Genomic DNA, 17,148 nt, shown 5'->3' on the forward strand with positions numbered 1-17,148 from the left:
ATACAGTTCGGTCTCTGCTTCAAACCCGAGGCGTACAGGAGGTTAGATGTAAATCTGCACCATCACAGAAACATCCTCACTCAGAAATGGCAGCAGTCAGGACCTTCTGCTGCACTTCTGCTGCACCCTAATAGAAAGCCTATTGAGGCCCAATCAGCAGGTCTGTTCCAGCCTTGTAAGTGGATTTCTCCCATACCCCCAAGGTTTGTGAAATAGGGGTCAATGGGTCTGTTATTGTTTTTCTCTGCCTCTTTATCCCTACATAACTCTGTGATGTCAACAGCAAAGTGACAGAGTGAGCTGGGAGCATGGAAAAGGGGAAAAAAAGAGAGGAAATAACTACTATTATGATCTTGCTTGTGTTTCTGCTCACAACAGGGCTGCAATTGTTCCAACGGGCATGGATGCATCCCCATATGAAGAATGGAAAGAGGTAAATATCACTTATCCCCCAACAGGTCGAAATGAAACAGCAGCAGCTGGCAGAGAGCTGCTGAAAATATTGAGTTTAGTCTGAAATTTATCACTAAACGTAAGCCTCACTGTCTCTCAAAGGCTATACACTTTACTGTGTAATAAGGGTCTATGTGAAATTATTTAATGTGCGAACAGTATTGTCAAACGTGCCATTCGCGAGATCTATTTTTCACATCTCTCAGCCGGGATGTCACTGTCTCGTTTAATCCGGTTATATCGTGTACAGATTTTCACATACATTGAGGTTTTTTGTTGTTTCTTTTTCTTTCTTTCTTTTTTACCTTGCTGCTTTAAAAGACAAATGGGAACAGATGTGACTATGAGCAGGGACGTTTTGAACAGATTTGCTTCTTATGTCAGAGGAGAAATGGCATTGTTTGCCGTTGCGTTACAGCCTGGTGCCATTTATTAAATAAAAGTGGGGATCCGTTATAAGGTGGAATTTTATGCCTCTGTCTGAAATGCGATCATTGCACCAAAGCACAGCCATAAATTTCTTTTTGATATAATTGTATTAATGCAGCAAGTAATGGATGAGCATATGTTTCACAGTGATTACTATCCCTCTCTGACTGTGTGTCCTAGTTGCCTTCCCATCGCCTGACTATCGGAATGAGAATATGTGCCTTGAGTTAATGCTGATTGCAGCAGCTGCCAACACATGAATCTCCATGGCAACAATAACGGTTGCCAGGCAACCATGCTCTTTTAGGGACACTGAAAGAAGCCCAAAGGCGTACTAAAAATATATATATGGGTATAGTGCTTCTTGAACACCTCAGCCGTATGCACGCCATGCACAGAACGACAAAGAGTTAAACGCTTAAGATGGCGACGTGTTATTTTCTCCTCTTCAGCCGCAGTGTGTGTGTGTGTGTGTGTGAGAGAGAGAGAGAAAGAGAGAGAGCTCACGCTGATGTTACCCTACTTTGGCATGAGCGCTAAACGGCAGCCCCAAACGCTGCTATCTTTTTATGACATTAACACACATAGCCGTGTCAGAGGACCTAATGCTTTTATGAGGTTATATTTGGAGGCTGTGGACGGTCTGGGTTAAGAAGATAGTGGCATTTTTTTTCTTTTTTCATTTCTTTTTAACACTTGGGGAAAAAATGGGGCAACTGTCAGCCATCTTGGCTCCTGCATCGAGCTTCCCTCGCAGCTCGCACAGACCCAGGTGGTATGCGCACACGCTGTGGAACAAAGCATTCCATCAGCGCAAGTGACATCACTGGAGTCAGCTCAGCTGTTTCTGCCTGCGCTATATATAGTGTGGTGGAAAGAGCGGATTGCCTATGCAGAAAATATTTAACTCCTGACCCCAAGCCTTAAGAGATTTTTTCCTTTTCGTTTCCTTTTTTTGCACTGAAGCGGTGAACTGGATCACAGCCAGTGCATCTAACATGGAATACGGCTCATATAAAGTCTAATCCCGTGCTCTGCGTTGACTATATAACAGTGACAGGAGTTAAAAAATGACACTTTATACCAAAATATGCAAGTCCACTTATCCACTTCTTACAGTATTAAATGTAAGATCTGAAATATACATGCTATCTAAGATATTAGCATTATTGTTGTCACAAACAAAAGTTTGAGTTTGCCTCTAAAACATAAAAGTTCTCTATAGACTTCAGGTTAGGTGGGAGGCTGGTTTTCTTGTAGATACAGATATTGCAGCCTCTAGTTGCCAAGCATGAAATTACACAGAGCAGTGACTTTTAAATACCTCCAGCACCTCAGCTGATAAAGTAACTGTTATCACAGGTCGGAATCACGCTCGCTGACAGTACTTCATTTGTTATGTCATATAATTAGATATATTTTGGCAGCAAATCGTTTTGTTTTTTTAAGATAATTTGCATATGTATTTTAGACCTTGTCAGCTAAGAATTGCCTGCACAGAAAGAGATGAATGTTGAGGCAACGCCTGGTGCAAATACAAAGATAAACCAAGGAAGAAAGCAGGGGAAGAGGGTAGCCAGGGGAACCAATCAGAATCTTCAATACTTCAGCTGGTCTCCCAGCTTCCTACATCGTGGCTTTTATATTACTAACCCACAGCACGCTACAGCTGATCTTAGTACACCCTGCCGCTTACTAGCACCGCTGCAGTCTGCGAGTCCAGCCAGCAAACTTGGGGTCGTGGCGTGGCTGGCCAGGCGCCAGGACGTGTGCAGGGGGCTATGCCATGGTGTTGGCTCTCACAGGCTGGCAGCATTGAGGAGCGTAAAGGCATTCAGCAGTGTGAATGTCCCTTTGTCTCAGAGCAGCGTGCCAGGCTAGCTCTAATGAGGCAGCTCTTTGTGGCAGGCCTCTCAACATCAAGTGGGCTGGTGGACTCATTAACCTGACTACTGCAAATAAAGCAGGCAGGCACAAGAGACGCCTATGATAGCACACTTAAGGCCCGCTGAATCCCCCCACCACCCCCACCACCGCCACAGTCATCCTTCCACCTCCTCACTCTCTTCTTTTCCCTCCAGTCTCTCTCTCAGGTTTCCCAGGGCTCCTCTGATAGGAGGAAACCAGCCACTGGCCTATTTCAGGTGTCCCAAATAAAGGTTGGTTGGGGGTGTGATTTCCAGTTTCTATATTCTGTCTCGTTCATACCTTGAGCTTTAATCAGATTTTTGGCTCTGCGCTGTAACCTGGTTTTTGTTGAAGAATGAATGAACTGCTGGAGTCGACTTGCAAAGCGCTACAGAAAACGTTTATGCGTTTATCCACGACGCTTCTCTTTATAGATGCATCTGAGTCAGTCTTTCTTTGTGGTGATAGGAAACGTATACTTCTAAATGCCCTAGAATATTTCAACAAAGCTTTGTATGCATTTGTATTTTATTCCCACTGTCTCCCCCAAATAATTGCAATTTGGCTTTATCACCAGCAACGAGAGGGGCGGTAAAAAAGAAAAAGAATAAGAGTGGATGAATAGAAATATGTCAGTACCTTTGTTTTAACACCTGGATAAAGATTTTTCTAACATTTCCCATTTATAGCTCTTTATCTTGATCAGTGACAGTGTTTTGACTGATATGTTTCAGGTGAAATGTGACTTGCAAACACGTTTTGACAGTCAAGGTAGTCTCTTGCTGCTATATCACTTTCTGTATTAGCTGAACTGCTGTCAGTCTGATTTTAGTTCCATGGCTAATGAGTCAAATCCTTTTATGCCATCTTGAATGTTTTAAACTTATCAACTTGAGCTATGCGCTGATCAACTTGACTTATTTAGGTCAGCTAAGCCTTTATGAGTTGTTCTCCCAACTAATGAAACAGTTGTAATGGTGGGACCAGGGATTGTAAGTGAGTCTGCTGAAATAGATTCGCTAACTTGTTTTGATGAATATTTTTGCAGTGGTTATGAAGTCATGTGGCTCACCGCTAAATTATGTAGCTGAATGAAATTGGGTCGCGAGAAGCTGTTTTCCGCACACCGACAAGGACAGGTCAGATGCTCGTCTCGCAAAAGGATAGCCGGCTGTTTATATTTGTCTTTTTATTTATCTCTCATAACCCTGGCGGTTATTAGCGCTCAGCGCTACGGTTTGTGGGTGTGGACCTGCTAGATATTGATTCGATGTTAATGTCATGTACTGTTTGATGTATGGCCTCTGAAATTGCTCAAGCATTTGATCAAGTTGCTTGTATGTAGATTAGATTCATTAGATATTCCCCCCACTATTTTTCATGATGTTTCCCCACACTCATTTTACAGCCTCCCATTGTCTCCTCTGCACAGTAAATGATTTTAATCTGGTGATGCTGTGTACTCTTGATAAGCCCTGCACAAATTGAGGCAGCGTCGCTGACGGTGAGGAAGAGGCTAACGCCACAATAAGCTCTAATCGTGCGGGCGCCTCATTTTCTGAAAAAGAATATTCATACCAACATCAAAGGGGTTAGCACTCCTGACACTGACAAATTGCAGACGAGGTTTCATTAATTAAGTAGGCCACTAATGTTTATTTAAATGAAATTTACGGTTGCATTATTGATTCGCCGCCACAAAATTATCTGACATGATGCACATGGATTGTGAGATGTGGCTCTCTGCAGGAGCAGACAGACAGCGGGAGTGTGGATGGGAGGGAGGTGGATGGAAATTTAGAAGGGGGTCTGAAGGCTGGAGGGGAAACATGAATATGATGGTTAGGAATTTTACAGCTGCCAGCATGAAGATATTCCTACCTATATATTTTTTCATTAAAGCCATAAACTGCTGAGAAAATTGTTTTTTTAAACTACACAGAGTTTGGATTTAAGATTCAAATGATTCTTTTTTTACCACTTGATGAAAGTAGCAGTAACATCCAGTACGCTTCATTCTTTCTGGATGAAAGCAGAGTTTTCTTAGTACAGCTGGAAAACAATTTGACTTATTGGTTACTCTTTAAGTAAGACATCTACCTTAATTTACCATATTAGGATGGCTGTTGGTGCCATATGAGCTTGTTGGCGAGTTTAAGAAACTGCCAGCTACTGGGATTTTCCAGCACAATCGTCTCTACAGTTTACGGATAATGGTCTGAAAAGGAGAAAATATCCAATAAGCATCAGCTCTGTGTGGAAAAAATGCCTTGTTGATGGCAGAGGTCAGAGGAGAATGGCCAGGCTGCAAGCAGTCACTCAAATGACCACTCGCTACAACCAAGATATGCAGAAGAGCATCTCTGAATGCACAACACATCAAACCTTAAAACAGATGGGCTACAGCAGCAGAAGACCACACCGAGTGCCACCTGTCAGTCGTCACAGGAAGCTGAGGCTACAGGTCACACAATCTCACCAAAATTGGCCAAAAGAAAAGTGGAAAAATTATGCCTATACTGATACCGATATACTGCAACGTTCAGATAGCAGGTCGGAATTTAGTGTAAACAACATGAAAGCATGGTGTAGCTTGTGGTGGTGTAATGGTGTGGGGGATCATTTCTTCTTTTATGAGCATTGTTTAAACACCGCAGTCTGAGTATTGTTGCTGACTATGTCCATCCCTTTATGACAACACTCTACTCATCTTCTGATGGCTGCTTCCAGCAGGATAACACACCATGTCACAAAACTCTAATCATCAAACTGGTTTCGTGAACATGACTATGAGTTCGCTGTTCTCAAACGGCCTCCACACTCACCAGATCTCAATCCAATAGAGCATCTTTGGGATGTGGTGAAATGGGAGATTCACATCGTGGGTGTGAAACCAGCAAATCTGCAGCAACTGTGTGATGCTGTCATGTCAACACAGATGACAAGGTGTTCTTATTAAAGTGTCCAGTAAATTTATTACTCTGTGTGATTTTTTTTCTTTTAACTCATCATGATTCGCCAATGTGTGGTCAGTAATGACACTAATACTTTTGTTGAGTAAAACAAGCGGTGCTACCATCAGCAGCCTTTTTGTCCTAAAGATTTGTAGTGACGCCGATCAGTGTGCTAATGCAATGCTCCAGCTGAGTTATGTGTCCTTTTATTATAACAAGGCTTTAATGCAACTATTCATTTTTATTTTCTAGATCAAAATGCTGATGTCATCTGTCCCACTTTCCAGCGTGCTGGCACTGAAAGAGAAGGTCCCTGTTTACCAGGGCTGCAAACCAGTGGCAGGCAGTTGTGTTTCATCTTAGACCCACCAGTTAACTGCTGTTGTACATAAAGTGTTAATAATACTTTATGTATTAATAATATTATAAAAAGTATTAATCGTGGTATAGTATTTAACTGACTCGTATTTGTGGTGTAGAATAGCAAGGACAACAAAGTTTCATTGTTTAATTCATTAATAGCGCTGATCCCTAGATAGCAGAGACTCATACTTCCTACTAGTGTTTAGAAGCTTTGGCTTTATTTTACTATATTTTTAACTTTGCTCCTCCAAAATAGAAGGAAATAGACAAAAAATTGCAAACGTAGACATAAATTCCTCTTTTTATATAGCGTGTCGAGACTTGTATGTATCTCATACTGTGATTTGCTTATATAAGAGGCCCCTTTCACATTTTTGCTATACAACTCGATTCATGCTGAATTTGTGTAATTATACCGTTTAAGAAAAATGTAAATTTTTTTATCCAAATATGAGACATATACATGTATAAAAGTCGTAAAAAAAATTGTTGGAAGAAATGTAAAACTTTTTTTTCTATTCCTTTTCCATGTGGGCGGTGATTAGTTTGAATTTGTGTTTGGACTTTAGAAAAATCCACTCAATATCAGATTCTCCGAACGTCACCCTGGACCTCAAACTATTACCTCGTGCATTTATTTCTCCTGCTACTAAGGGCGGGGTTAAGGATACCAGTGTGTGCGTGTGCATTCACACACATGCACTCGTTTGAGCTGCAGACACACGCTTGGCACTGTTTGTCAACACAACACATGTAGATGAATTGCTATTGACAAGTATACACAACACACCGAGGGCTACTGAGAAGACTCAATAAAATTGAAGGATAGACTTGTTGAGATCCAAGGCCCTTCTAATTTCCTATAATAGACTCCTCTATGCTTTGAAATGTGATTTAGGCTGGAGCAGTGGGTTTTGGTAGTCTGTTAGCCTCTCCATCCATCGCTTCTCTCTGTAATGGAGAGCATCAGAGTCGCTCGCAGGTTTTTACTGGGCAGAGACGCACACTGCAGCAATCGTGCAATAGCCACAACCTCCTCTCTGTCCCACAGTAAAACATTTGACTGAACAAAAATCGATCTTAATTAGATCGGATGAAATTAATCCAGGTGTCAGAGTTCAAGCTCGTACTAATAAACCAAACTGTGTGCTCCCTGAATTTGCTCTGTGATTAATCAGTGATGCTAAATGAAATATTACAGGTGATATTGTTGGAATTAATCTTGCTTGTAGTCAAGTGTACGTTTTTATATATTAATATATTTTAAATATTGTATTACTGTTAAAGCTAGTGCAGGTAGTTCAGATGCTTATAAGAACTTCTGCTCTTCTATTTGTTAAATGACTTAAAACAGACAACGGTGCACAGCCATACTCACATCAGCATCCATGCGGCGTGCCTTTATCGAAGAAACAGATCCATCCGTGTGTGTGTGTGAGAGAGAGAGAGAGAGATGAAACAGTTTCTGTTCTGCCTCTCGGGCGGCACGCTGATGGCAGGTGCATCGGGATGACTGCCTGCCATCTGTCCAGGTATGCTGCTCCGCACGCCTGCGACACACATCTCTGTCGAAGTGTCTGAATTTGTGCACAAGCCCGGGTACGTGTCTGTTTTGGTGCGTGTTGTATTCTCTCTCTCGCTCTTGCTTTTTTCTTTAGTATCTGTGGCCTTTGCTCTTGGAAACTACAAACCTCTCACAAGATGAACTTCATTTCATCCTCTTTTTCTTTTGTTGATCGTTTTCTTGAACCTTCACATATTCACGCTGACACTTGTTGAGCACACTTTAGTCCATCACACAGCTGCCTGTAGCTGCATGTAGCAGCCCTCTTTACCTGAGGACAGACCTGTATATTTTTGTGTGTGTTTGTAGAGAAACAAAGATGTGTAGAGGTTGAACCGAGGCAGTGAAAGTGATAGAGTGTGTGTGTGTGTGTGTGTGTGTGTGTGTGTGTGTGTGTGTGTGTGTGTGTGTGTGTGTGGCAGGTGGTAAATGACATCGCAAGCCAACAGACTGAGGTCAACCTTGCTGGGCATAAGCCCAAGCTATATTATCAACTGGGTAGCTGGCAGCTTGCTCTGCTGTACTGCCCACACCCACTGCTATCCACACCATAGATATACACACAGAAACATTCACGGACAACTTGCTACAATATTGATTTTTAAACAGCGTGAAATTCTAAAGAAATAATTTTATTGCTGGAAGCAGCAGCTGCAGCGCTGCGCCAATTTTAACACCAAAATGTTGCCTCTTTACTCCAGTTGATTAGTACAGGTATTGCTAAATAAAAGGCAAATGCAGTATTCATATTATTAAAAGTGTAATTTAAGCAGTTTAAATGATCTGCAACACAAATATTCTCTGAAAAGCAACTTTTCTTGATGGTTTTCCCTGCAAGTTGGCGCTATACGCTGAATGAGATACATAGTTTATTTGTGTTTTGCATCAGCGTCTGATCAAAAAAACACCATGTAAGATTGAACTGAGGACATTTTCAGCATTCAAAATAGATCAAGTGCCGTTTCTTCACAGCGCATCGCGTTGCCCTATCTACACCATCCCTTCAAAGGGAAATAGAAATCTTTTGACATGCTCTCATTTTTTTGCAGTAAGTCATGCTTCATCAGAGCTGCGTGCTGTTTGACCCACTTTACTTTAACATTTCATCCTCTGTTGTCTCAGAAGAAAGCCAAATACCACGGTGCATTTACAGTAGTTGGGTGGAAATGACAGATTGCATTTTTCAAGTGCTGGTACAGCAAATACCACAGTTGCTTTACATGATATGTATAATGACACATAGCTGCTTACGGAAGATGATATCGACGTGATTTGTCTTTTTTTGTAAGTGTGCGATAATTCGAGCTCCTTAGTCAGATCGTTGCCAGCGTGCATGACATAGTACACTCTCTTGTATGTGATAAAGTATTTCCTTCACTAGTGGCACACGGTCATGATAAAGACCGATGAAGATCCTGCAGCTGTTTGTTAGTGCTGCTTATCTGTCTCCGTATCAGATCTGTGTATGTGGAAGGCAGGGAGGTCAGAGTATGCGATAGCAGAATCTTGCAGTTTTGCCCCTTCTGGGATCTCCTCCATACAACAACACCTCATCAGCCATAGGAAGGATCCAGATTTACATCTGAGGGTAGGAGACAGGAGGGAGAGATGCTGAGGAGAGGGGGGAAGGGATGGGATGGAGAGGGAGAGAGAGAGAGAAAGAGGGGGAGGGGGGCACAGCAGCTGGCTCCTTTTTCCCTGTCATTATCCCCGGTCGCTGTTTCAGTCAGCTCCATTTGATGAAAGTCAAACAGTACACTAGCCCTGATTATGTGACAACTAGAATTCACCTACTTAGTTAATCCTGCATCGCGGTTTAGATTTCAATTAATTTCTCTCTGGTTGCTCCATCTTCCCAGGGGATGGTGAAGGCGGGCTGGGGGAGGGGAGCCTGCTGTGTGCATGAGGATACAGTATGATGGAGATGGCGGGGGGAGGGGAAGCCATACCTAGAGAACCGAGATGGCGAAAATGCCTGCACAGCACATTCAGATGTACCACGCAGAGCGGGGAGATAGTACCTGTCGGGTTTTCTTACTTTGACTGCGTAGTCAGGGAGCAATCAGCTGAATATTTTTATGGCTTCTGTTTCCTTCTGCGGCGTGCATGCGTGGCTGCAGCGTGTGCACGCGTGTCTTTGTGCCTTCCTGCGCTGTGCTCAGCGAGCGGCTGATACTTTATCCACATGCTTCAAATGTTTTTGTTTATACGTGTAAAATTGAGTGTACGCGACAAACATTTCAGAGCATGCCCGTTCCTCAAAAAAATCAAAATCAAATAAATAAATAAAGCTGCATATTAATAAGGTCTCAGAGGCCCTCTAGAGGATCGAACCCCCCAGGTTGTGATTTTCCGCCATTAGTCTTATGAGGCTGAAGGGACTGGGACTGTTCAGGCCAGCTGAATCGATTGTGCTGAGGGAACAGTGCTATCATACCTCCTTTCTCCATCTCCTTCCTTCTCTGTGACATTCCTTGACATTCTGATGGAGGTTTGAGTTAGAGCCTCATGTCCATGTCACCATGGTAAATCTTTTGCCATATGGCGTCCACTAGCACTCGGTGTCTGTGGTGGGGGATGGAAGGCAGAGGAGGCCTGGTGTGATGCTGCTGCACATCAATTTCAGAAATAGGCAGGTGTATTTCCCGAAGCATTAAAATCTGATATCTAAAAAAAATTATGTTAATATTTTTTTAAAACATTTTTGCAATAGGTGCAATAGGCAAAATACAAATTCTGCCTGGAAACAGCAACATTAAATTACGGTTACTGGCATTGCTCATGGTGCTCTTTAGGAAAATGCTAAGTGTGAATAATTTAAATCAACTCAAAACCATCAGCTTAAGCCACAAGATCTTTTTAAATTTTTATGTAATTATTTTTGACAATGACTGCACACAATAAAAGCCATGGTGGAGTTTTATTGGTTAAACCTCCCTCTCCTGCAAACATCAGTTGTGGAAAAGAAAAGCTTGTTCAATCATCTTCTAATATTCAGTGTTAGCGTTTTGCTGATGCACATTACAGCAGCTTTTAGCCTTAAATTATAGCCTTTTACTTGAATTGCTACAATCTTCCCCACTTTTGCATCATTTGTTGTGTGCACTGTCAAATGCTGTGCATGTCAAACATGTTTCCTTTCAAACTACTGGTTAATTTTTTCCATAAAAATGTATTTCATCTTGAAACTGCTGATTTCATGGGTGTAGCTCCTCAAATGCCGTTGTGTTGTTATAAATGATGTTGCGCTAAAGAAAGTGATTGGGATCTGCACCCAGATTGAATGTAGTCTTTCCTCTCTGGTCTTCCTGTCCACCAAGTTTTATGAATTTTAGCCTGGAAGTTTTTGAGGAATCTTACCGACAGACGAACTGCACTAAAAATATTCCTCCCCCTCAGCTCCCTCCTTGTTGGAAAAAATACTGCCACATACAGTCCTTGCTCTCCATGAGGTCTCATTAATAGCTATGGGTTTTTGTGGTGTAAAGAGCATAATCCCTAATACACTGCCAACCTGCTGTATTTGGCTTTCACCAGTACAGCCTGACAATGTGGTGGGATAGTTAACACAGCTGCCCTTCCTTACCAGACCTCCACCCAGACCTGGATCTCTTCATCTTTAACCTGTGCGATCCCTGTGTGGTTCTGCTCTGCTTTGTCCTCCGTGCTGAGGCGAAGCCCTCAGAGCAGAGGATGCTGGGACACTAATGGAGCCTGGCATCCAAGCTCACTAACGGCATCCCAGACCGTTCAGGATACCACTGTGATGAGTGGGGAATTATAATGGCACACTAAGCCCACACTAAGGGGGCAGGAAAAAAATCACTCTTTATAAAATTTCTAACTGTCTGTATAGTAACAATGGTGAAGAAGAAGAACACCACTCACCTGCATGTGCAGTAAACATCAACTTAGCTAAGCTAAGCTAACATTGTTCAGCTCAATTCAGGAATTTCCAGTCTTTGTGCTAAGCTAACATAGCTCAACTTATCACAAAGGATGGAAATTCCTCTAGCCTGCATGTTGTATTCTTGAGTGAGACGCCTAATCGTCCCCTTCGATAGCTCAGTTGGTAGAGCAGAGGACTGTAGTGGGTTCCCAGAAATCCTTAGGTCGCTGGCTCGAAGGAGGGTTGATTTTGTTTTTTTGGGGTTTTTTTTTTGGGGGGGAGGATCTGACATGCAGACTAGGGGAACCAATCTAAGTATTCTTGGGCAGGAGGTGAGACATTGAACCCAACACTGAAAATTACCACAATCAGCGAGTGTTGGGTTAAACGCAATTAGTCATAGAAAAAGGCGAGTGTGGCTTGTAGTAACCTTGAAGGCTCAAACTGAGTACAAAAGTGCTCTTTAAGTACCAGTTTCTGTTGCACCTATTGGTGTGTGTGTGTGATTAGGAAGAATTTAAAATCCTGTATGCCTGTGAATGTGGCTTGTTGTGTGAAAAGTCCTTTCCAAAGCACTGTCCAAAATTTGAAAAAGGTATTTTAACATTTTCATTTTGAATTTTTGAGATTAAGATTAATCAATACTTAAAAAAACACAAATAAATATTTTTGCAATGAACCATTTCTCCTGGAAGTCACAGAGTAAACCCAATAAATATTCCAGGAATAGATGTACATGAGCTGGAAGAGGATTAGGGCCACTGAAAAAAAAACCAAAGCAAAACAAAAAAACAAGGGTTTTTAGGATTTTCTCCTTTTTTTTTGTTCCAGATTTCGGAGAAAAAGTCAGAATTCTGTGATTAATGGACATTATCATTAATCAGTTGTACTAATAGCTTCCCTCAGAGGTCAGCAGAGGAAACACATTTCTATAAACTGTAGATAAATGATGGCCATCTCCACCATCACTATTTTGAAGCCTTGATTGATTGTTTGATTGATTGATTGATTGATTGCATTTTCCTTTTGTTTTAGTCCAGTCAGTGCAAAAGTGACCCTCCATAGGTTGGCACGGTTGCCATTACTATGCATGGATGCAGGCTTATTTCCAGACTCTCACCAACTACCAGAACTGGTGACAGTTTCCTTCCAAAGTAAAAGTTGCACTTTTACAACACGTTGGTCTCAGGATGAAACAACAACATTTTTTACTTTAAAGGCAAAATATCTCTGTTTTCGGTTTGTTTTTCAAGTTTCATCACAGATCTGGGGTTAGTTAGTGAGTCACAGTCAGTGACTGAGACAATCCTTTAGTTACCAAAGCTATCATAAAGAGCAGTAACACCATTTTTGCGGCCAATTTTACCTGTGAGAGTAGTAGCCAGTAACCAACCAGTCAAGGAATATACAGGGGACAGGATGCAGAAGCCCTCACATTAATTATATAATCAGTGAATGTTTTGTTTTTCAAACCAATCAGCAAATCATAGCTGCAGGAAAAGATGAGGAAAGAAAAAAGGGAACAGGTGTAGTGATACTGTGAGTGTGTCAGTGTGCTGTTTCTCTTTTTTCTGCAAGCTACGCTCTGTCACACTCGGATAACCTGACATATGTAAAGTCTACAGGCAAAGATCCAGCTTCTACTTCAATAAATACTACATTAATGAATCTATTTTAGTATACCTTCTTGGTTCTATATTGTTGCATTTTTAAAATAAATTATTTAAAAGATATAACATATATTTGTTAGCTTTAGAGGTGATCCAAAGCCCTTTATTGTACCTTTGGACAGAACCAGACTTACTGCCCATATTATTTATCTATTAGAGAGCATCAATCTATTTATCTGACTCTTTGAAAGAGAACAAAACCACCTAATATTCCTCCAATGTTTGTTTATCAATGTGATAGAAATAAAGAAGCATCAAAAGCTGCATGTGTGCTAGAGAGAGACATGTGAGGAGAGTTTTTCTGGCTCTGTAATGGCTGCCATCCTCTCTCTCTCCAACCCCTCCTCTTCCTCCTGCTTACGGCTGCAGCTCTGTGGATCCTCGGTGCCCAGGCATGGTGTACTGAACATGCATGGCGGCGTGTTTCCTCCTGTAGCAAGCTAACTTCTGCACCACTCCTCTCGCTATTTCAAGGAAAGTGCAACCTTTGCCTTGGGCCTTAATTATGTTCAATTTGCCAAGCTGGGCCTGAAACCATTGGGGGGTGGAAAAGCTCTCTGACCTATTTATCAATGCAGCTTTTTCCTTCCACTGACGGAGACTGAACCAAAAAGGCACGGAGAGAGAGAGAGAGAGAGAGAGTGAAAGAAATACACTTTGCTCAGTTTTCACACAAGCAGAGTGTAGGCACAGCACAGGATGAATGGGAGTAGTGCAATATATACATTTAATTTCTTAGAGGGTGCTTTTGTGGGAGTGTGACAGTACTATTTTATATTATTCCATCCTATATTTTATTATAAAGTCCTATGAAATTGAAAAAAGAAATCACTTTTTTTTGTAGTAAAATGTCAAAACACAAACAGTCCAGAAAAAGAATGAGCCGGTGTTATTTTTGGTTTCACCTGCAGTCAGAAATGCTGTATCTCCTAACCACACCATTGCTCTTTCAATAGAGACTGAAGAAGATTCTTCAGACCACATGATTGGAGGTAAACACTGAGGAGGCCATTGACCTTTCATTATAGCTTCTGATAAGGCCAACTATCTCCCCTCTCTACACTGTGCCCTAAATGTCAAGTCACTGTATGTGTTATAATTACCCTGAGTTGGTATTTTCCTCCTCTTTATGTTTCAATGCATGGAGAGCAAATCCTGCTAGCAATGGTTGGCTGAGGACATGTCACCGCTTTAGACGTGTGAGGTTAATTTAGCTGTTCACAGGCTAATCAGTTTTCTATTTTTATTTATTTATTCCCCCCCTTCCCCCTCCTTCTTTTTGCAGCATAGCATTTTCCAAACACGGAAGACCTTCTTAACACTGAGAATTTACCTCCCTAGAGTCGAGGGCTTGTTAATACACTCTCATTAGGAGGTTTTATGCATGGACAAATAAACAAATGCTAATAAACTCCTAATTATTTTCTCACAGCAAATTCAAGGATTTTGAATATTCATGTTTAACCAAAAACATTGCAATTATTTTACTGAGCATGACACATATATATATACTTTCTCTCAATAAAACAATTTGGTAGTCAGAAACTTGTTTCAAGAACAAAGAGGTAACTCCTGATTTTCTTTTAAGGGAGCATACATGTGAGTGCTGAGAGAATATTTTGATTGCACCATTGACAAAGGTGCTAAAATGTACGGGCTGCGCTTTTCTCGAAGTGCATATTTAATAGGTTGATTCATAATTTTCTCCCGGTGAGCAATTTCTGTGTTTTTGCCAGAAGTTGTAGTTTTTGTAGTGATTTTATTTTGTTGTGAAAGATAATCCTGCATTTATTTTTCCACCCTTTACAAGAGAAACCCCCCCAACACTGACTCAGTTCGATGCACCACATTTGAGCTCTATTGTGACTCTTTTTTTCTATGTGAAAAACATCGTGCATCACTAATACAATTTGACTTGCAGGTGCAATTGTTTGGAAGAAGGTTGGCCCATTTTGCTGAGTGTCAGGAAAGGCTTTTAAACTGTCACCACACTTTCTCCTTCCTTCATACGGAAACCTTTTAGACGTCCTCTTTGCTGGGTTGGACAATGGGGTGTCAACGCTGTTACCTTATTCGGATTTTTGCTGCCGAGTTAGTCGGTAGTCTAGTGACTGATCGGTTCTCTGAGTTCTACTTTTAAGGACGTATGCATTTGGGCACTGTGAGTTTTGGTGCTGCAAACATACGTACCACATCAGGACTCCAAGTCTTGTTTGCATGTTGACAGACTGCCATAATTCAAGATGGCACCTGTCTCGCTGATGTCTTTACCGCTGCTGCTCTGAGTCCTCTGCAGCTTAGTGACAGCCTGTATCCTCTCTGACGTGAAAACCCCTGTGAGAATCGGAGAATCTGAGATTAGGAATGTCATCGTTAGCATTTGGGAGCGTGAATCTCTTCGTTGAGGACGTGGTTTCACATTAATTGTGAGATTAAAACCTGCGGTGAGACGTCGGCCCAGCCGCGCACCGATTTGCCGCGTGCCTTTAGCAAGTGCAGACATCGCTTGCACGTGGCACACATCGAAGTCAGGAGAAAATGAAATTATGATTTGCAATGACAAATCTGAGATGTGTGCGTGCTACCACAAAAACAGCAACAGCTCATGAATAATGCATGGCTGCCGTGGGCTATAGATTAAGTGTGAATATTCATTAATTTGCTTGCCCTTTGGGAGGTGATGCAAATTCATACAAAAGCATACTGGCAACTGGGTTAGCCACCACTCACAGCAGTAAATATGGGTAACGATGGAGGACGCCGGTTATTTTTTCCTTAAGTACCTGAGCTGTTTGTAAAATGAAGGACAGCATTGGCTCTGTTAAGAAGTTTTAACAGGGTTTTCCTGGAGTAATAACCACCCACCCCCACCCCTCCACCTCCCTACCTCTTAAGTGCTAAGTCACCAGAGCAGGGAAAGCCCATTAGGGTAAAGAAGGTGGGGGAAGGCAAGAGTTTGAGTGATTAGGCTGATTGGATATAGCAGCACTAGGTTGCTCAGGTCAAAACTAATCAGCTTCAGAACAGAGGGTAGGTCCTTATAACTAAAAGAAAGAAAGACGTAGAGATGCTACTGCTGCCCTGTGTAAAGAAGCGTCATGTCACGCAAACAAACAAAAATGCTCCCATACAGGCCTGAACAACCACAGAGCGCTTACTGAGTCAGCATAGAGATAGCTGATCAACTAATAAGAACAAATGGCCAATATTTAATTCTCCTATTCACTGCTTTTTGGACAACGTGAAAAAGGCTGGACTCAAGTCTTCAGGAATTAAGGACAGAGAAGAAGAATAGAAGAAACTGTGAAATCTGCAGGTTTTCAGTCTCAATTTTGCTGACAGCACCCTGAAACAGAGCAGAAGAAGTACTGACAGTGTAGCTGCGCCGGCTCTCGACTGTGGCTTCATTTCTGCACTTACTGTATCCCCTTTCTCAACCATGAAAAAAAAAAAACCCTGAGCAGGATAAATTGATTTTGTTTATGGGATCATTTGCACATTTATCCACACTACATGCAGGAACCTGTTATGTAGATTTCCCCCCGCAGCAGGAACTGGCAGGAAGACGAGCAGGGATTGGACAGAGATAAACGACTCATTAACCCCAAATTGATCATGAGCCGCACACTTGTGAGGATATTTCATCATTAATATTTCAACTTAATTATTTGTGCCCATGTTGACTCTGAGGTCCTAATTTACACATCACCGTGTGATGTATGAATTATTGTAATGGACAATATTTGAGCAGTTATTTCTCCCACTGCCACCATTTTTCTATCCCCCTCCCTCTTCCACCGCCCCTCTTCGTTACCGACCTCTATTGCTTGATTTTTCTCTGTGTGCTGAAATAATACCACCACGTGGCAAACTCATATTGTAGAGGCTTAAATCTTGTAAATTGTCACTTATAAATCA

The 17,148-nt window shown here is 41.8% G+C and overlaps 1 long non-coding RNA gene across 1 annotated transcript in view; it reads left to right on the forward strand.

The window, feature by feature from the left end:
* LOC146511371 (uncharacterized) overlaps nt 1-17,148 on the forward strand; it is a 115,630-nt gene that overhangs the window by 71,480 nt on the left and 27,002 nt on the right. The window contains exon 6 of the long non-coding RNA XR_014876245.1: nt 1-17,148. This exon is cut by the window's right edge and continues 24,539 nt beyond it. This is a non-coding gene — a long non-coding RNA (uncharacterized LOC146511371).

The sequence above is a fragment of the Neolamprologus multifasciatus genome, chromosome 9, assembly GCF_963576455.1.
Source record: "Neolamprologus multifasciatus chromosome 9, fNeoMul1.2, whole genome shotgun sequence".
Lineage (NCBI taxonomy): Eukaryota > Metazoa > Chordata > Actinopteri > Cichliformes > Cichlidae > Neolamprologus > Neolamprologus multifasciatus.